The sequence below is a fragment of the Aulonocara stuartgranti genome, assembly GCF_965226115.1.
Source record: "Aulonocara stuartgranti genome assembly, chromosome: 3".
Taxonomy (NCBI): Eukaryota; Metazoa; Chordata; class Actinopteri; order Cichliformes; family Cichlidae; genus Aulonocara; species Aulonocara stuartgranti.
In genome coordinates this window covers 43,318,693-43,340,305 of record NC_138941.1, presented here as the reverse complement: position 1 = coordinate 43,340,305, position 21,613 = coordinate 43,318,693, and the positions used below count along the sequence as shown (strand labels likewise).

Below are 21,613 nucleotides of genomic sequence, written 5' to 3'. Positions count from 1 at the left end.
GTGTTGGTTGACCAGGAGGACTGGGAGACCATGACAGATACAATAAATTATAAATGGATTATGTCTCCCTCTATTGGCCACCAGCTGTAAACACAGTCCAGTGATTGTACTTGGAAGCTGTGTTCAGAGTCTGACATGAGAAATATGGGAGAGGAACTATATCTGTATGTCCACACTGACACTTACCTTTATTTACCATGGGCCCACCAGCGGAGAATGCGGTTTAGAAAAGAAGAGAAGCTGAGATTTACAGGGATATTTGGTGTATTACGGTACAATCACAATAGTGTAAGCATAGTTTGATTTCCAAAAATGATAACACTTCGCCCAGTCATGAAGAATTTTCTTAATACTGTTTGTTTAAAGAAAATTTTAACATATTTAAACGATGCCTTCTCTGTGCGATTAATGAATGGTGAAATAAAAAATGTGATATAGGCTTTTAGGCAAGAAGTGCAAAACAAAAAATAACTTAAAAACCTCTGGAATTAAAAAAAATGGTATACTGGTACTGGTACTGGTAATTTTTCTGTATAAGAAAAATTACCTGTACCGCGATGGTACGAGGGAAATTTCTTTTGCAGTTCGTCTGAAAAGCTGCACTTGCGCTTTGGCATCTTTTAAAGATCATCTGTTCCATCTGTGAGGCAGAACAACCACTCACAAAGCAGCAGCTCAGCGTGTGACGTCACACATATGACCCATATGTGTGATGTCACACCTGCAGGCCTATAGAAAAACCCGGACATTTTCATCAGTCTCGAAAATCCCCTCGGACAGAAGGTGAAAAGAGGACATGTCCGGGGAAAAGAGGACGGTTGGTTACCCTAGATCACACGCTATCGCTGTCTTAACACAGAAAAGTCAACTCCGGCTGGTTTTACCAGGGTGACTCGCACTACTGTATCTCTCGACCAGTTGGGCTAGAGAGAAACGGTTACTGAAAGATGAGAAGAAAAACATTACGAAACTTAACGGTGCATCATTAGAATGCACGGTCCAATCACAGGTAGGTAATGATGACACGTGGAGCACTTGGCTCTCCACAATAGAGAGAGATTTGCAATATAAAAAGAAGGATATACAAAAAATTGAGTGGGCTAGGCTCAAATACTTTTTTGTACTAGTATAGTTCATATTTAAAGTTGATGTTGTATTACATTTCATTTATGTTAAATCTGTTTCCACTTCACTATAAATCTGAAAAAACAGAGTCTGTTTTTTCTCCACTGTTGTTCCACTGTCATACGAATACAATAAAGTATAACGACTGCCAGGTATTGAAAGCTGAGGATTTTCTGGGGGAAAAAAGGGCAAAAGCTGTCACTTACAGTATGATTTCTGACACTTTTACAGCCAAGATTATGATACCTGGTAAAGGGTCTTTTAAAGGACCTACCTTTGAACAATGATATCTGCTGTTTTCTGTCTGTACCATTCGGCACTGTATTTTTGTCTGACATTTTTCTAAATAAGAGTTTTCATCAGTTCTCACAGTGTGGTATTTTTCCTAGTACAGGTAGATCATATAAAATGTGCAGTCCACACAGAGAACAAGTGCAGTGCTACAGGGGCACACCTGACACTTTTATCCCTTCAACTAAGGAAATACTTTATATTTATATCTGACAATATCAGCATGTAGCTGTCAAGAGAACAACACTGTGCTGTTATTGTCTGCATTTCTTGTTGCCTGTTTGCTAAAACAAGTCATTTACTTTTTCTCTTCAACCACAGGCTGCGTTTCCTCTTTTCTGGGGGCTCAGGCAGAAATCATGAGTCATTTTCAGCAGATTAATAAATAGGATATAACAGACAGTTAGAAAAGACATTTTTATCCACATATAAGCATCACGGGTCACTCAGAAGAACAAAGTCGTTTTGTCGTGATATTATTTGATTATTTTTAAAAGCACCACAATTATTTTACACACATCAAACTGTACACAGCATAAAAGACACAAACATCACCTACAGAAAACAATTTGATCACACACAAAATGTTCTCTGTCATGGCCTCAGTGATGACATGAATAACATTGTAAAATCTGAACATTGACAATAAGTTTTTGTGCATCACAATTTGGAAACATGTATATTAACATAATTCTTATTATTTATTGTTACTTATATGAGAAATATGCAATAAACATCTCCATGCAGCAAACTTTTTTTAAATTCCCCAATTCTTTGATCTTTGCGCTGAAGGAAGAACAACACTCGGTGTATAAATGCTCAATCAACAATCTCTTTAATCGATACAATTCTCTTTATTCCATACAACACTTTGAGCATTACAAACGGCCAGACGGGAGATGTGGACAGGAGGGTGTCTGGCAAAATCTCGAAGTGTCTGACCGTTTCTCACACTCTTGTAGCTTCAGCCTCCCTCTAAACTAAGCATTTACATTTTTTCTCTCTCTCAGTAAGTGTAAGTTATGACCTTGGCTTCCTGTGCAGTATGTTTTGTTCTTTCTAATCAGACAAATAAGGCTATGATTCTCTGCAAACAGCATTTCTTATAAATCAGCACTATAATGCATCATAAGACAGTGTAATATTTCATTCCTGTTTTTTCTCAGAACAAATAATCAACTAATTTTATTACATGTACATGGGGATTTTCACAGTTCAGCATCAATCATCAAAATCTGCTGGGGCAGTCCCAACAGCACACAGAGGTCAACAACCTTTGTCTTCTCAAAACTAGGCGCCTGCTAATGTCTCTCTATCTGCTGTCTCCCTTTCTCGTGTCCTTGCTGCCCATTTCTTCGCACACTGTGTTCTCCTTTCTGTCGCCTCTGCTTCTCACATACACCTCTGACTTATTCTCCCAATTCTGTGTGTCTGCTCTATGTGTGAGTGTTTAGCAGCTTGACCTATGGCCTACTTAAATGAATAACGGATATAATGCTTTACTATCGTTAATACAACTAAATCCCTAATACTAAAATAATCTATTCTTACACTTTAAAGATAACATGTAAAATTCAGCAGGAAGTGAGTGAACATCTTATAGAAATAAAACAAAGAGACTGAAACAAACTCACAGAACCAAATCATGAAATTGTGTCTTGATGGAAACAATGTCCCACACCATCCACCCTCCACTTATTACAACAGAAATAAACACAATAGGATTTTAATACAAAGATGAACCATATAATCAGTCTTCCAGTGTTGATATTAAACCAAGAGCATGTCATTGTTTACACTGACGTTGTTGACGTTGTTCGTGAGTCTTGAGTTTTGTTGAAATAATCTTTTTATGGACCTGAAACAAAATCAGAACAAATACGAGTTTGAAAGTGAAAAACAAAGAAATAATGTTGCCAAAGATGTGATGATGCTTTCTGACCTTTTACACGTTCATGCTTTAATCACACAGAACTGATCTCATCTATTTTATTCAGACATCACAACAGCAGCAGAACACAACTAAAGCCAATCGTATAAAAAGTGATTCAGCTCATCAGCTCCACAAACTTTAGCAATGATGTCACACATTTAACTGCACATGTAATCTGATTACTAATGACTCAGTGTCTGTAGAATTCACATTTGCACCTGAGGCTGATTCAGGATTCACATTATTGTAGTCAGAGCTCTCCTCTGTGCCATCATGTCTGCCTGTTGTGATGATGGATTATTGTGTTTAATAACATGGAGATTGTCTTCCTCTAAAATGACACAAGTTACAAAAACATTCGACCAATTATTACATTTCATGTTTCTTGTACTCACTCCTTTTATCAAGACCTTCAAGCTGAAATCCAGATGTGACGTTGTTGTATTCATCTGCTGAAATAATGAAGTTTGATCAGTCAGAATAAATATTTACATTTCTTACAGCTCTGCTATTATCAAAGTTTATACTGTTTGTACCACTTCCAGTGTTTCCAGAGCCTCTGATTGATTCATATACTGAAAGATCACCTACAAGTCATTGAAAATAAGAAAGAAGGAAGAAAAATATTATTTCTTTTTGTTTTTGTCACTGTTTGCTGGAAAACTGAGTGTTGAAAACTGTATTAAAGAGAAAAGTAATAATTTCTGGTCTCACCATGAAGAAGAGAGGAGTAAACCTGAGCTTCATTCTGGTTGGATGTTTGTTGTGAAGCAGAGCTTTGATTTGTGCTGAGACTGAGTGAGACTGAAACAAATAATGAAAATTTAATGAGGAATAATTCAAAGTTAGTTTCATTTAAAATTATATAAATGAAACTAAACTGCTGCACCAACCTGTTACAACAGGGTTCTGTAAAAAGCACAAAGATTATTACATCAGTTTGTTTAAAAGTGTCACAGCATTAAAATAAATTATTTTTCCTTTAAAAAGTCAATCAGAAAGTCTCTCACCCTTAATCTGTTTATAGCAACACATCAGCAGCAGCACGACAATAATTCCACTAACAAGTCCGATGATGAACGGAACGATAAATGAACTTCTTTCACATCCAAACCCTGAAACTAGAAAATGATGTTTACATTGAGATTTTCTGTTTCCTGTCAGAAACTGTCAGCATGACTCTGCTCTGTGGTTTCATGTTGTGACTCCTGTTCTACACTACTTGCAGTCTTACTTGTAGAATTGTTACAGAACTAATTGTGAATTTATGTTGATTTGGAGATTTGCTGAAAATGATTGTTTCACATTCATAATCCCACCTAGTCTCCCCTCCTTGGATCACATTCCTGACACTGATTCTCTAGACTCCACATTTTACATGACTATTCAACCATTTCCAATAAGATCATTTTTACAATGCCAAAGAGGTTACCATAAGATATAATGCTGTTTGACCTTCATAGTAACATGACAAATCTATGTTTGTATTTTTATTCCAGAACCATTATATCATTAAAAATTCAGCTGAGTGGGTGAGCAGTACGGCCAGGTTCAAGTCCCATCTGCACCCCTACATTGTCTCTATCCAATAAAAGATAAAAGGCCTAAAAAAATCATCTTTAAAAAATTAGGAGACTTGGCTCACACATTTGTTCACACACATGTAATTATTGCTTCACAGTTCATGATGATGTCGATGACTGCAGCCGTGCTTCTAGGTCACATGTCTGTCTACAGAGCCACAAACAACCAGTACAGAGGTCTGATCGCCCAGTCAGTGACTGTACAGAAAATGTGCTGCTCACATCTGCAGCTCATAGCAAACCAACATAGCAAACCATTTTGTTTCAGTCATTAAATATTAAACTATTATTATTGTTATAATTGTCTCATTGTTTGTCTCACAGACAAAGATGTTTGATGGTCCCAGAACATGAAGTTCTTTACACCTTCGCTGTGTTTCACCCTCTTCACTGATCCTCAGTCAGTCCTGTTAATAATCACGTGAGAATCACAGGCTCAGAGAAATCTTTATTAAACTATCTCTCATCTCTGAGCTGACTCTTGTTAGATTATAATATTATTTTATGTCATGTTATACCCCTAATTAAAGATTGTGAATTATTATGTAGTTTTAGTTTGCATTATTCTCCTGAATTAGAAGAAGCTGATAACTATTGCATTTGTTAAACTGATTTGCATTACAGTAGACTGCTGATTTATTGTGAATGAATGATATTGTTTATGATGCATTATACTGCTGAGTTATAAGAAATACTGCTCGCAGAAAGTTATTGCCTTATATGTCTGATTAGAAGAGAACAGAATATACCGGAGTTTTCTGCCCCATCTCAGCAGGAGCAGATAAACGGGGAGCCAAGGTCGTAGCTTAGGCGCCGTGTGAGAGAAAAGCATGTGAATGTTTAGGCTTTTATGATAAGGTGGGGGCACCAGAGGCTATAAAAGTTTGATCAATGCTCCACCATTTTGAGATCTGATGCTGTCTGCGTACGGTGTCCATCTCCCACGCGTGTGATCATTAAAATCATCGTTTGACTCAACCCGGCCGGACCAGTGTTGTTATTGTGGTTTTTCCTTTTGTATCCATCCCCAATTTTGAACTCGTAACACTCTTCAGAGTATCTTCAAAATAATTCAAAAATGTTTCTATGACAGCTCCACAGCCATTGGTCAGGATGGCCTCTGAAATGAGCCAATCACATAGAGCGACGTCACTCTCTCCTAAAACTGTAACTGATAACAGCAACTAGTGACATGGTCTGTGTGCAAACTGCAGACTCAACACAGAAGCAAAACTAGAACTCAAAATAGCAGCTTTATTGCTGCACACAAAAAAGAACTAAACTGGAAAACAAAAATAAACTTGACAGGCTTGTAGGCAGAACACACAGACACAGATGAGGGAGATCAAACACTGAAAAAGAGAAACACAGGGCTTAAATACACTGAGGGATAATGAAGGGAATGAGACACAGTAGGAGAGCACAGCTGGGAGTAATTAGGCAGGACGAGACAAGGGAAACAAAACTAGAAACACTGACATGAGACGCAGACCTTCAAAGTAAAACAGGAAACACACCGACTGAACTGTAGACACGTAAACTTAACAGAGACTGTGAGACAGAACATAGAGACCTAAAACGTGGGACAGAAAGGCACAGAGTAAACACAACATGAACACATAAAACAAAACCTAAGAACTAAAACCGTAACAGCCATAACTGATCCTGGCTATAAAAATAATAATAACTGCAATAATCAAAACAGCAAAGGACTCAGAACATAAAACATATTATAAAATACCAAAACACACGAGACTCAAAATGCTGAACCGTGACAACTGGAGCATCAGGGGCCAAATCACAAAACACGTTTATGAATGACTGAGCCACACATTTAATTTCTGACTGATTAACATATTATCATTAAAAATAAAAACAGTATTATCAAATATTTTAACCCCATTATTGGACCCCCTGCAGTTTGCATATAGAGCCAACAGGTCTGTAGACGACGCCATCAACATGGCCCTACACTTCATCCTGCAGCATCTGGACTCCCCAGGAACCTACGCCAGGATCCTGTTTGTGGATTTCAGCTCTGCCTTCAACACCATCCTTCCAGACCATCTCCGAGGCAAGCTTTCCCAGATGAATGTGCCTGATCCCACCTGCCGGTGGATCACTGACTTCCTGACGGACAGGAAGCAGCATGTGAGGCTGGGAAAGAATGTCTCGGACTCCCGGACCATCAGCACCGGCTCCCCTCAGGGCTGTGTTCTTTCTCCTCTGCTCTTCTCCCTGTACACCAACTGCTGCACCTCCACCCACCAGTCTGTCAAGCTAATCAAGTTTGCAGATGACACCACCGTTATTGGACTCATCTCGGACGGGGATGAGTCTGCCTACAGGAGGGAGGTTGAACGTCTGGTGTCTTGGTGCAGCCACAACAACCTGGTGCTGAATGCCCAGAAGACAGTGGAGATTATTGTGGACTTCAGGAAGCACACAGCCCCACTCCCCCCCATCATCCTGACTGACACCCCCATCACCTCTGTGGACTCATTCCGCTTCCTGGGTACCACCATCACCCAGGACCTGAAGTGGGAGCCCACCATCACCTCCGTCATCAAGAAAGCCCAGCAGAGGATGTACTTCCTGAGGCAGCTGAAGAAATTCAACCTGCCAACACGGACGATGATGCAGTTCTACACCGCAATCATCGAGTCCATCCTCACCTCCTCCATCACCGTGTGGTACGCTGGAGCCACTATCAGGGACAAACAGAGACTGCAGCGTGTTGTGCGCTCTGCTGAGAAGGTGGTTGGCTGCAGACTCCCATCTCTGCAGGACCTGTACACCTCCAGGACATTGCGGCGTGCAGCTCGGATCTCAGCTGACCCTTCTCACCCTGGACACAGTCTGTTTGACCTGCTCCCCTCAGGCAGGAGGCTCCGGTCCATTCGCACCAGAACCTCTCGCCATAAGAACAGTTTCTTCCCCTCTGCTGTTGGACACATGAACAATAACCATATGATTGTCCCCGCCACTAACACATGACCCTATGCTGTGTTCACTGCATCATTCCATGTTTGGCACTGATCACCACCTGCACTCATGTATATATCTTCTACGTAGCACTCATAATTCTTATTCTCATGTATATATCTCATGTATATATCTTTCTACGTAGCACTTTTAATTCTTATTCTTACTTTTATTTTTTCATGTCTATTTAAGCGCAACTTATGACACTATGTTTGCACTGAAGCACCGCAGCAATTTCCTGATGTTGTAAACCTGCTCAACATTTGGCAATAAACCCCTTTCTGATTCTGATTCTGATTCTGTTTATTATAACTTTGTAACAGTTTTATTATCATAAAAAACTTGGCAGGTTGGGGCCGTAAATCACTTTGTAACATAAGTTTTTGTCATAATTTTGTCCCTCTCTGAGCTTCTCCAAACTTTGGAGAATCCATGTTGTTTTATTTCATATGACATTTTTAAACTCACCAGTTTCCTGAATGATGACTGGATCACTTTGTGCTATGCGTGAAGTTGGGTATGTTCTCCATCCTCTGCATTGGTATTTTCCTCCTTTAGAGATCCTGATCACTTTATCTGATCCAACAGCTTCTGTGGACTTCACTGCAGATGAGGTTTCTCTGACCCACTCATATTTTAAGTCAGCAGAGTGTTTCACATCACAGGTCAGTGTCACACTGCCCCCTGCTGGTATGGTTGTGCTGTCTGCTGTTACAGTGATATTCACTCCATGTCCTGTAATTAAGAATTACAAAACAAAACAAAAAAAACCCACTGAACGAATTTGATGCAAGTGAAGTCAAAAAAATATCACAACATAACTGAAAGTTATTGGGGTTACATAGCTTCTAATTTAAATCTTAATCAAATCATCAAATATGGGAATATTTGATGAAACTAAAGAGGATGTAGAAATCTGGAGTGTGTCATGATCCCGGGTCTTACTTTGTATTTCTGAGGGGTTTTTAGGTTAAATTCTTTGTTGTCTTCCTGTTTTATTTTGGTATTCATTTGTTTCTTGTGTCTTATGTTGAGTTTTACTTCCCTCTCAGTGTGTGTGTGTGTGTGTAAAGTTTCATTTTTTCTTATTCAGTCTGTCTCAGAGTGCATTTAGGTCCTCATTTTTCATCACATGACAGGATGAAGAAGTTTGATGTTTTCTTTTCTGCAGTTCAGGTCAATAACTTTAATCAGCTGTATTAGGTTCAATGATTTATCCACTAATTAAATATAAAACATAGAACTAAATTTTCAGAGACAATCAAAGGTCACAAACTCTACATTAAGAGGTTCCACATATTTAGAAATGGAGAAACTTTGGAGAATACAAGTTGTTTTATTCCAGTTTAAAATTTTAAACTCACCAGTTTTCTGAATGGTGACAGAGTTACTTTCTTCTGTGACTGAATTTGTCCCTTTTATACGTCCTCTGCAGCTGTAGATGCCGGCGTCAGAGGTCACAAGTACATCCAACATGGCTGACATCAGTCAACGAGCCTTCAACGATTCCTCAAAGACATTTTTACCAGTTTTCTAAAAGATTTTTGAACATTTTGAAAGGAAACTCAAAGTTTAATGTGTTAAAAAAAACTTTAATGTTTCTATTTGAAGATAAACTGAGAAACAAATTGTACAAAAAATGCCAGATGCAGCTAAAAAAGATTTTTTCCACCTCATGTGAAAAATATTTATTTCTCAGAAGGTTCAAAAAGACACACCAGCTTATAAAAAAATGTCATTTTATTTATGATTCAGGCTTTAGAGGGTTAATATCTGAGCTTCTAATAAACAAATAAACAGAGGTCTGATATCAGGACTGTAATAAAATAATTATTAGATTTCTGCCTTTTTTCATTGATGTTTCCACAGTCTGTCACAGCTCCACAGCTCTTCCTTGTCAGTGGGATGTGTTAGTCATCTTCCTCACCTGCTCCAGTCAGCTCAGGTTGGCACATTTGTTCTCCATCCTCAAATAGCTGCACATAAAAGGACCGACTGTTCATCCACTCACTGAGTTACAGCACACTGAGGAAACTGGCCTGACTGCAGAGAATCACCCTTGTAGTTTATCCACTTAATCCAGTCTTCTTCTGTCTCTGATCTTCTCCAGTGTTCAACCTGCAAACCTTCAGTTGTGCAAACACACACCTGCTGTGGAAACACACACCTGCCTGTTCACTCTCTACTCATCTGAGCTCTGTGTGATTACATTTAGAGAAAGTTGGCCCTGTTTTAGCATCTTGTTTTAGATTTTAGATTCTTATGGTTTTCTTTTTCAGATAATAATAATAAATATTAACTATTAACAGTAAATTAGCAATCAAGGCAATTTACACACCGAGGTGTTATTTATAGTAAAATGAAGATCAGTAAACATTCTCTCACGTTTTAAGGAGTGTGAAAGACAACAAACCAGAACGTGTAAAACTCTGAGCTCTGTATTCTGCCTGTTTAACGTCTCACAGTCTCCTCATCATCTGTCTGTGCTGTCAGAGCTAAAGCATGTGATCTGGAAGGCAGCTCATATTTAGCTTCAATTGTTCTTCCTCATTTTAGTTCTGCAGGCTGATGGAAATAATGAAGTCACTGTAATGTTTAAGTGCAGAGATGGTGCAGATAAGCCTGCAGCTATGAGGTCACCAACAGTTACAGAAATATTCACACTTTAAAGAAAAAACTTTTCTTAAAGTGCAAAAAATGAACAAAAATATGAAGAAATTTCATTTTGTTTTCAGTTATTAGCTTTGAATAAATTAACTTTGGTGCAAATAATAGTTTGATTTGAAAAATGATGAAGACGAAGACGTTTACAAAATAATCTCTTACTCTCTTACTGTGGGGCGATCGTGGCTCAAGAGTTGGGAGTTCGCCTTGTAATCGGAAGGTTGCCAGTTTGAGCTCCGGCTTGGACAGTCTCGGTCGTTGTGTCCTTGGGCAAGACACTTTACCCTACTGGTGATGGTCAGAGGGCCCGGTGGCGCCAGTGTCTGGCAGCCTCGCCTCTGTCAGTGCGCCCCAGGGTGGCTGTGGCTACAATGTAGCTTGCCATCACCAGTGTGTGAATGGGTGGATGACTGGATATGTAAAGCGCTTTGGGGTCCTTAAGGACTAGTAAAGCGCTATATAAATACAGGCCATTTACCATTACTTTAGCGAGACATGATTTTATGTAGATAAATGAATATTTGATCATCATTACTGTTATTCCAGTACAGGCACATCATGTAAACATGTGTCATGCACACAGAGGTCAAAGTGAAATTTCCACTGTGCTCTTTGTCTGTGCTCCTTGTTAACTCTTTGCTGTGAGCTGATAACATAAAACTAAACATCAGCTACACTGAAGACTTGAGGCTGAAACCACAGGCTGTATTTTCTCTGTTCATGGTGACCCAACCAGAAACCATGAGGCCTGTTAGTGGATAAAAATAAGCCTGTGGCAGAAAAGATGGTGACCACCAACAGTCTTTCACACACATGTAGGCCAGTCAGAAGAGTAAAGACGTTATTCTTTGCAGTTTGATCTTGTGATACTGTTTGATATTGATTCTTGAATAAAACATAATCAATGCATTTCTTTGCAGATCTGAATTTATTTGAAATTTCTTTCAGTTTTTTTAAAGTTTTACATCCGTCAGAAATATACAACATTTTTAATTTGCAAAAACTTCAAGAGATTTATTCAAAAACACAAACACAGGTCAAAAATAACCTGCACTGGTGCTCAACAGCTTTAAATGTTAGCAAATCTTTAACTGAGGTTGTTGAGTTTGACTGTACGCTGTATATTCAGACACATGATGGCAGTGCTGAGAAGTAAAACAGAAAGACTGTAACAGCAGCACAATAATCACACACTCAGAGTAAATGCATTAAACAACAAGAACAAAAAAACACTTTCAGCTGTGATTCAGTCAGTCAATTTATTTCAAACACATAATAAACTGAATTATTGCTGATCAAATAAACAAAAATACACTAATATAATAATCAAAAACACCGGAGCACTGAGGCCTCGATCCTGTAGGATAATATTTTAACTGGTAATTTAAAGATTAATTTAAATAAATTTAATTTAAAGGCTTAAAGAAAGATAACTTAAAAACATTCAGTCTATACCTTGAATCTCTGCTAAAGGGCAGTATGCTCACTTATATGGTGACACGATCTCCTCAGCACACTCTGTTCACACTCCAAAACTTTGCAGCATCCCAAAAACACCACAGTCCACAGCCTCACATCAGAACAAAGGAGAGAAGAAGAAGAAGAGCACCTGCTGCTACTTCCTTTTTTATACCCTCTGTTTGATCCCCTGGGTCCTAAAGCCATTACACTAATCACAGTAATAATAATGAGCAATAACACTAATAACATTTCAAACACTTTAATGAACTGAATTATTGCTGATCAGATAAAATAAAAATACAGTAATAACAGTAAGTTATGAAGAGCTGTAAGAAGCTCACTTCTTTTTCATTAGTGGCTGAGAACCAGCATAAAGTTGTATTACTGCCACCTACACAGCTGTGATGGTAACAGCAGACTCCAAACACTGTTCGTCTTTCAGACTCAGAGTCTGTGCAGAATTTCTCTCACACCACCATTTATTAACCCTGCAATAAAACCTCTAAACTTTCTGCTTCTGCATCCTAATTCACAGATTTAATTAAAACAGGGATCACAGGACTGCATGACATTTTATTAGAAACTAAAATGACATAAAGTCAACAAATTAGTTACAAATGTTAACAGGACAAAATGAAAAGTCACCAGTGTAGTTGTAGTTGCTCTCCCACTTTATAGGACAAAGACATGATTGATAGTGAAGAGGGAAACCCATCTACAGCACAGCTGAGCTATTAGAGTACGGTGACCACTTGTTGACTTGTAAAAGACTATATTGTGGTGGACCACTGGAGGGCTCCACTCACACCCAGTTCTCAGGAAGTGTTGTTGCTGTGTTTTGGAGGGAAAGTGTTCAGTTCTGTGGTGATGAGTAATAAACGAGCAGTGTTTATCGAGAGCTCTCGTGTCGTCTGTGTTTACCTCCACATTGGTGACCCCTGACTCGAACATGCTGCTGTCCGATGGTGGCGCCGACTCCGCTCTGGATGCATCAGCAGCCACCAGCCCTCTGCCTCCGGCTGCAGCTACGTTTGCTGTGGCGCTCGAGCTGCCGGACTTTTGGCTTCACGATCCCCCGTCGTGGTTCGTGCACGTGGAGGCCCAGTTTGCCCTTCGTGGCATCTCGGCTGACGACACGAAATATCACCATGTGGTGGCTTCTCTCGACCCGCTAGCCACCCGTCGTGCGTTGACTCTCCTCCGGGACCCACCCACCCGAGAGAAGTACGTCGCCCTTAAGGAGCTGCTTCTTCGGCGCTATGCCCTCACCGACGCAGAGCGAGCCGAGAAGCTCCTCTCCCTCTCAGGCCTGGGTGGTGGTACGGCTCTCGAACTGATGGAGCACATGCTATCCTTTCTCGGACCGGACGACGGGGGATTCCTCTTCGCCCACATTTTCCTCCGACAGCTGCCGGCGGCCGTGAGAGCCGGCCTCGCCAACTCTCCGCTTCTGGGCACGAAGGATTATCGCTCCCTGGCTGAGGACGCGGATCGTATCCTCCTGGCTACCCGCACTTCCCACGATCACGACCTAGTTCCAGCCTTGCCGGCGGCGCCTTCCACTTCCCTGCTGACCTGCCACGACGTACCCGATCCTTCGCTGACGGCAAAGATCGCGGCACAGCGACACCACGGACGGGACCTCTGTTTCTACCATCAGCGTTTTGGCGCTGGAGTGCGCCGCTGCCTGCCGCCTTGCGCTTTTCCGACCCTGGGACATGGACCCCGCCAGCGCGCTGTAGCGGCCGCGACCGCTGGCGACAAAGAAAAACTGCTCTTCATAGAAGACTCGCGCTCTGGGAGACGTTTCCTGGTCGACTCCGGCTCCCAGAAGAGCCTCCTTCCCCCGTCCGGAGCCGACAGTTTAGCAGCGGGCTGCGGACCGCAGCTTATTGCGGCTAATGGCTCTCCCATCGCAACGTTCGGGGAAAGGTTCGTGACTGTTTGTTTTCATGGTCGGGATTTCCAATGGACCTTTGTTGTTGCCGCTAGCTCTGTACCTATTTTGGGCGCTGAATTTCTTTGTGCCCACGGACTGCTGGTCGATGTCGCTAACAGATGCTTAATCGACGCACTGTCTTTTTCTTCAATGCCCTGTTTCACTCGCGCCATCGAGCCCCTGAATCGGGCTAATTTAGTGACTTCAGGGAATGTTTTTCAGCGTTTGCTCTTGGAGTTCCCTTCACTGACTGTTCCTAATTTCTCGAATACGGCAACGAAGCACGGGGTTGAACATTATATTCCGACGGTCGGTCCCCCAGTGTTCGCATGCGCGCGCCGCCTCGACCCCGCGAAACTCTCCGTCGCTCGGGAAGAGTTTGCCGCAATGGAGCGCCTCGGCATAGTGCAGCGCTCGAATAGTGCCTGGGCTTCTCCGCTACACATGGTGCCCAAGTCAGACGGTCGGTGGCGCCCGTGTGGGGATTTTCGCCGTTTGAATAATGTCACGGAGAATGACCGTTACCCCATTCCCCACATCCAGGATTTTTCCGCCCACCTCGCCGGCACCTCGATTTTTTCTAAAATTGACTTGGTGCGGGGGTATCACCAGGTTCCCGTGCGCGCCGAAGACGTCCCCAAAACTGCCATTATTACCCCTTTCGGCCTGTTTGAATTTTTGCGCATGCCGTTCGGCCTGAAAGGCGCCGCCCAGACTTTTCAGCGGTTGATGGACTCTGTTTTGCACGGGCTGCCTTTCGTCTTCGTGTACCTTGACGATATATTGGTGGCCAGCTGCTCTGAAAGTCAGCACGCGTCCCATCTGCATCAGGTTTTCCAGCGCTTGGCGGCACACGGCCACCGCATTTCCGCCGACGGTGTGGTTCCGTTGCCAGACAAGGTCCGGGCCGTTTCGGCTTTTCCGCGTCCTGCGTCCGTTAAAGCGCTGCAGGAGTTCTTGGGGATGGTCAATTTCTACAACCGCTTTCTCCCCAGAGCTGCGCACCTGCTGCAGCCTCTCTATGCTGCCTTGAAGGGTAAAACAGCTAAGGACCCGATTGATTGGCTCCCTGAACGCATCCAGGCATTTTCTGGGGCCAAGACCGCGCTGGCAAACGCCGCTCTGCTGGCCCATCCATTTCCGTCGGCGGAGATTGCGTTGACCTCCGACGCGTCGGACGTGGCAGTGGGCGCAGTGTTAGAACAGCGGGTCTCCGGTGTCTGGCAACCGCTCGCTTTTTTTAGTCGCACGCTTAGAGACAGTGAGCGCAAATATAGCGTTTTTGACAGGGAGTTGCTGGCCCTACACCTCACCACGCGGCATTTTCGTTTTTTTCTCGAGGGTCGGAGCTTCACCGCGTACGTCGATCATAAACCTTTGACATTCATGATGTCCAAGGTCTCCGATCCCTGGAGCGGGCGCCAGCAGCGCCAGTTGGCAGCCATTTCCGAATTCACAACTGACATTCAGCACGTGGCTTGTAAGTCCAACTGCGTGGCTGACTGTCTATCCCGCGTGCTGGTTTCTCCTGTTTATGTTGGCATAGACTTTGAGGCTATGGCCGCGGACCAACAGGCCGACCCGGACGTCCTTGCCCTTCGGTCTGCGCAAACGGACCTTGTACTGGAGGACAGACCCGTGTGGAACGGCGGGCCTAGCCTGCTTTGCGATATTTCCACCAGCCGTCCACGCCCTGTAGTTCCCCTTTCGTGGCGTCGTCGCGTTTTCGACTCCGTACACGCCCTCTCTCATCCAGGCGTCCGGGCCTCGGTCAAGCTGGTCAGCTCTAGGTTTGTTTGGCCGGGCCTTCGTAAATCGGTGAAAGACTGGGCAGCCGCGTGCATCCCATGCCAACGCGCTAAGATCCATAGGCACACACAGGCGCCCCTCGAATCCTTCCGCGTTCCAGGGAGGCGTTTTGATCATGTGCATGTGGATCTGGTTGGTCCTCTGCCGCAGTCACAAGGTTTCACGCACCTTTTGACTGTAGTGGACCGCACAACCCGCTGGCCTGAGGCAGTGCCTCTGGCGTCCACTACAGCAGCAGCAGTGGCCAGGGCATTTTTGTCAACGTGGGTTTCGCGTTTCGGTCCCCCCGCCGACATTACCTCAGACAGGGGCCCCCAGTTCGTTTCCGAGCTTTGGTCTGCCATGGCTGACGGCCTGGGGGTCAAGGTCCACCGAACCACTTCGTACCACCCGCAGGCCAACGGGATGTGCGAACGTTTCCACCGGTCGCTTAAGGCCGCGTTCCGTGCTTCTCTCACAGATGGCAACTGGGTTGACCGCCTTCCATGGGTTTTACTGGGGTTGCGCTGCGCGGTTAAAGAAGACCTTGGGGTTTCCCCGGCTGAACTTGTCCTTGGTCAACCCCTCCGGGTCCCCGGGGAATTCTTGCCTGAGAGCCCACCCCCGTGCTTTGCTCCCTCTGTGCTGTCTCCCCGTCCCCCAAGAGACTCGTTTTCTCTTCCTGGCCCAGTGCACCATTGTGTGCCCGACACCTTTGTTCCGAGGTCGTTGGACTCTTCGCAGTTTGTTTTTGTCAGGCATGACGCTCATAGGCCTCCGCTGCGTCCACTGTATGACGGCCCCTTTCGGGTTATTCAACCGGGCCGGAAGCATTTCCTTTTGGATTTTGGGGGTCGGCAGGAGGCTGTTTCTATTGACAGACTTAAACCAGCACATGTGCTTCTGGATGACGAGGTGGTGCCGGCTCAGGCCCCCCGCCGTGGCCGCCCGCCTTCCACTGGACTGGACAACCCTGCTTCTTCCTCTGGGAGCGCCCCCCACCTGGCGGGGCCCAAGCTATCTTCAGTTTTTCCTGACCGCCCATGCCAGCCTGGCCCTCAGGCTCGTTTCCCCTCCGCCAGCTCTCCACCTCCCCGGTTCAGCCGTTCTGGACGTTTAATCAAAGCAAGGGTTCTGGACTAGGGGATGACCCTACTGGGTGTTCGGGGGGGGCATGTGTGGTGGACCACTGGAGGGCTCCACTCACACCCAGTTCTCAGGAAGTGTTGTTGCTGTGTTTTGGAGGGAAAGTGTTCAGTTCTGTGGTGATGAGTAATAAACGAGCAGTGTTTATCGAGAGCTCTCGTGTCGTCTGTGTTTACCTCCACAATATGACATTTTTTATTTCACCATTCATTAACTGCACAGAGATGTTATTGTTTAAATATGTTTTCTTCATGTAAACAGTATTATAAAGGTTCTTCATGACTGGCGCAAGTGTCCTCTTTTTTGTAAATCAAATTATGGTCACCCTGTATTAGAGGATATGATCAGCACTGTTTATCACCGTCATGCTGATTTTGCAGAAAAATGCAAACCAGGCTCAACCCAGCTGGTTAAGTTTACACCTGACTGACCTGTGCCTCCTCCTCACTGTGACTAAACAATCAGACTATGCAGGGTCAAAGAGACGTTTTGTTTCTGTCTTGGTTTCGACAGAACCGTTTGGATTTTTAGCTCTGATGTTTGTCTCGTATTAATGAATTATAATACTGCTACTTCTCTGAGTCGTGCTGACCGTGATTGATGCAGAGCTTTAATTCTCTGTGATGTTCTGTCTCCATGCAATCTGTCATATGAGATTTAGCCCATGTACAAGTTATCTTTTCATTTAACTATCAGCACATAGCGAGATGATCTGATTAGTTTGTGGATAATTTCATACAGGAAACAAAAATCAAACATAAACATGAAATGTTTAAATGTCAAAAGATTTTATTTCTACCTTCTAACTAAAAGATGCAAAAAATGATCAGAAACACAAAAATATACATGAAATACATTCAAATGTATTCACTGCCTATGATATAATTCTTATTTATATAATGTAAACAAATACAGTTAAAGTATTTGTTGGTGCCCATATCAGTATTTACACTGCAAACACTGACTGTAAATTGTGCTGTCAGATACTAAACATCACATATTTCTCACTGCTGTTGGAACATGTTAGATACAGTCAAGGTTTATTACAATTTGTTTTGTAAAAGTAACAGAAGATAAAGAGCATGAATATTGAATATGAATACACCTCCATTTGGTTTATACTGAATTATATGATATTATGATGTAATATTGTAACTGTACATAAAGCTGAGCATGTCTGATATTTGGGCAGCAGAGGAGCAAGAGTGGCTTCATAAAAAGCTTCTTCTTGCTGCTACAGCTCTCCTCACTGACCTGTAAGACAAGCACAAAAAGACAAAGTGATTTCCAACATGTAAAGATATTATGAGCTGAAGACATTTAACAATGTGAAGAATAAATCAGCCTGCATGGCAGCAGAATTACTGAGAGAGCTTCCTGATGTGACTTCAGAATAAACTGCTGCATCAGCTGCAGGACTTGATTTTCCTGTGAATGAAGAGAAGATCATTGAAAACAATAATATCATTAACCAGGAGGAAACTGGATGTCTCCACTAATGTAAAGAGTAAGATAGATTTTATAATCCAAGTAATGAATACTTGTGAATACCTAAATATAAATATTAAAACAAACAGATTTACATTGTAAGAGCAGATAAACATGATGAACAATATTCAGTGGAGATGATGGCAGACTTTGCTCACCTTTGTTTTTCTTGGCTTTTTCTTTTTTGGGCTGTTTGACCTCAGCATACATCAGACTGTCCTCTAAAAGAGACGTCAGAGCTCAGGACACATTTGTTCAGCACAGATATGATGACAAGAACATTACAGAGTAAAAACATGAGAGAAACTGTTTAGTTGGGGGACATATAGATGGACAATACCATACTGTACAATAACAATATCATTCTGTATATGAAGCAGACAAACTTACACTAAACTCTGAACGGCCCTCGATGTGTATAAGATTCAGTCTGCTGATGTGTAGTGGTCGTATGTAGTAGCTAAGCTTGGTCAGTGAATAACTAAACTCCATGTTGACCTATAATTACCTGCAATATAACGATGTGATGACACATTCAAGTACAAACACTGAATGAGACTGTTGTGACTGTACCTGCAGCTCCTGTCTTCACCTCAGAGTAAACAGCACTCTGCTCTGCTTTATGATGCTTCTCTGTGAAGATGATCAGATACATGAAAATAATTAAAACATTTTAAACACTTAAAAAACTTTCTACACCGAGTGTTTTGTGTACTCACTCTTCTTTCCAAAGTTTTGAAGTTTAATAAGAGAGTATGTGACATCTCGCGGTTCATCTGCACCTGAAATGTAAGAATGTTTGTAAACACATCATATTCAATTTCATTAGTTGTTTTCAAATCCAGGACTGTCAGATATTTTTAGAGCATGAACCCATCATGGTGTTACTGTTTGTATTGTTCTGATATGAAACAATAACATTTGTGGATTCTTTCAGTCGAGTTAAAGATAAAATCAGGTTGTAAAATCCTGTTTGTTTCTGATCTTTTGTGCATGTAGTCAGTTGGTTATTTGGATGTTTGTCCAGCTGGATTTTGATAAATGTTCTTTGAGAAGCTGCTGAGCACAAACTGAACCTAAGAAATGTTCCTGTTAATGGAGACTGAATGAAAAGTCAATATTAATAATGATAATAAAGATCGGTTTAAGTGCTGACCAGGATGAACAGAGTTGTGTTCATGAGTTTCATCCTGGTTGACTCCATGATTTGTGGAGGAGCCCGGACTGTGACTCTCAGACTGGATCGACCTGAAACAGGAAATAAACACAATAAACTCAAAAGTAACTGATGTTTGTTTAAAATGATAATTAAAAGTATTTTACCAACCTGGTGAAGCAGGAACCTGTGAAAGAGACAAATGTTATTACACATGTTTGTCATGTGAATTGCTCCACATTTATTTTGTGTCATGAGATCAGAAAACATGTATATGTGTGAATAATTAAAGTGTGTGTAGTAAATAAACTCTCTAATACAGCATGAAAAGAAGAGGCTCTTACACTTGGACTGTCTGCAGCGACACAACAAGAGCAGGAGAAAAATAATGAGAGAGACTCCACAAACCAGTCCAACAATCAACCACACAGGAGATGAAGAGCTGTCAGCTCCTGACATGGTTACTGTAACACAAAACAGAAATTAATTATTAATAAATTATAATCTTATGAATAAATGCATTTATAAAATAGAGCCAAGTGACTTTGAGACTTAAATCAGACAATCTAATGTTCCTTCTCAGTCATTGGTTTAGAAAAATCCATCAAATCTTTTGATCCTGCTCACCTTCAACTGACATCCAGCTCTGTGCTGACTCTCTTCCTGAGTACTGACACTTGTAGAAACCTTCATCAGACTTTGACACTGCAGAGATCTTCAGCTCCCCTCTGGGATCATTTTGAATAAGTTTGTCATTGTGATAGAAAAACACATTGGAAAGTATTTTTTGTGTTCTCAAACTGCAGCTCAGACTAACAGAAGCTCCCTCAGTCACAGGATGAACAGGACTCACCAGGATAGGACCATCACCATCATCTGTGACACAATCACACACAATTGTTTCAGTCACATCAGCTGCTGCACACTTTGAGAAAAAGCTGACAAACAATAATAAGAACAGATTGTACAAATGTTCATCATGAAGATCTGATCTTCTGTGTTTAAAAACTGCTGTATGTGTTTTATTTTTCCCACATGAAATTACTTCACATACAGCAAAGCTGGAACAAATGTTCATGTGACATCTAAATCATCCAAATCCAAGTAGTAAATGTATAATAACATACTCTGTACAGTGATGTTGACTGCACTGCTGAACTCTCCTGATCCAGACTCACACCAGTACACTGCAGTATCTGACTTTGATGTGTTGATGTCACATGTGGATCCAGTCATTCTCCTACAGTCAGAGAGTCGGCCGTCCTCAGAGAACTTCCTCACTCTCCACTCAGTGAAGTTTCCCTCACAGGTCAGTGAGACAGAGTCAGAGGTGAAGTGTTGCACTCTGTCAGGACTCACTGTGAGAGACGCTGCTGAATGAACATCTGGAAACAACATGCAGTGAAGAGACAAAGCTCACAGATGTTAGGATCAACATATCACAGTGAACATATTCTTTTGCTTTAATGTTTAAAGGTCAGTGCTAAAAGACGCAGTGTTCGTATAATTTTCACCTTCAATGCTACCCCCCCCCCCCCCCCCCTCCAAGAAAAAAACAAACATCAATTTACACTTTTTTGCTGTTGCATTACTTGAAAAAAGATAGACAGAATCAAACTGACCTGCAGACCAGACAAACTTTGGTTGACTGTGATCAGTGTGATACTCTGGGTCTCCTCTTCCAGCTCTGCACACATATCCTGCTGTGTGTGTCTGTCCATGAATGATGTAGGAGTCCTGTGCAGTCCCACTGCCATCAGGTAGCAGCTCATAACTGGAGGATTTCTCTGATAGATCAGGAACAGCTTTATACCAGTAGAAGCTCCATCCTGCAGACGCATGTTCAACCTCACAGTTCAGAGTTACTGAGGCTCCAGGACTCAGCCATGATGGAGACACAGTGAGGACAGGACGGGGTTCATCTGTTCAACAAAGATTTTCTCTCAATCTTTCATCTCTTAACTCTGAATTCAATGTCACTAAAATGTTGACTCACAAATATTTATGATGAACTTTAAGAGTGAGACTATCTAAACATGTCAAATATCTCAACA

The 21,613-nt window shown here is 42.2% G+C and overlaps 1 protein-coding gene and 2 long non-coding RNA genes across 4 annotated transcripts in view; all 3 read right to left on the bottom strand.

The window, feature by feature from the left end:
- Positions 1 to 21,613, bottom strand: part of LOC309703071 (Fc receptor-like protein 5) — a 99,201-nt gene that overhangs the window by 10,724 nt on the left and 66,864 nt on the right. The window lies entirely within an intron of this gene.
- LOC309701668 lies at positions 2,150 to 3,934 on the bottom strand. 2 transcript variants are annotated; one of them, XR_014275213.1, is made up of 4 exons: positions 3,886 to 3,934; positions 3,745 to 3,801; positions 3,568 to 3,630; positions 2,150 to 3,274 (listed from the first exon to the last, which is right to left on the bottom strand). It is a non-coding gene; the product is annotated as an uncharacterized lncRNA (long non-coding RNA). The 2 variants fall into 2 exon arrangements; XR_014275214.1 differs by lacking the exon at positions 3,568 to 3,630.
- Positions 19,144 to 19,786, bottom strand: LOC309702828. Its single transcript, XR_014275758.1, has 3 exons — positions 19,731 to 19,786; positions 19,560 to 19,651; positions 19,144 to 19,185 (listed from the first exon to the last, which is right to left on the bottom strand). It is a non-coding gene; the product is annotated as an uncharacterized lncRNA (long non-coding RNA).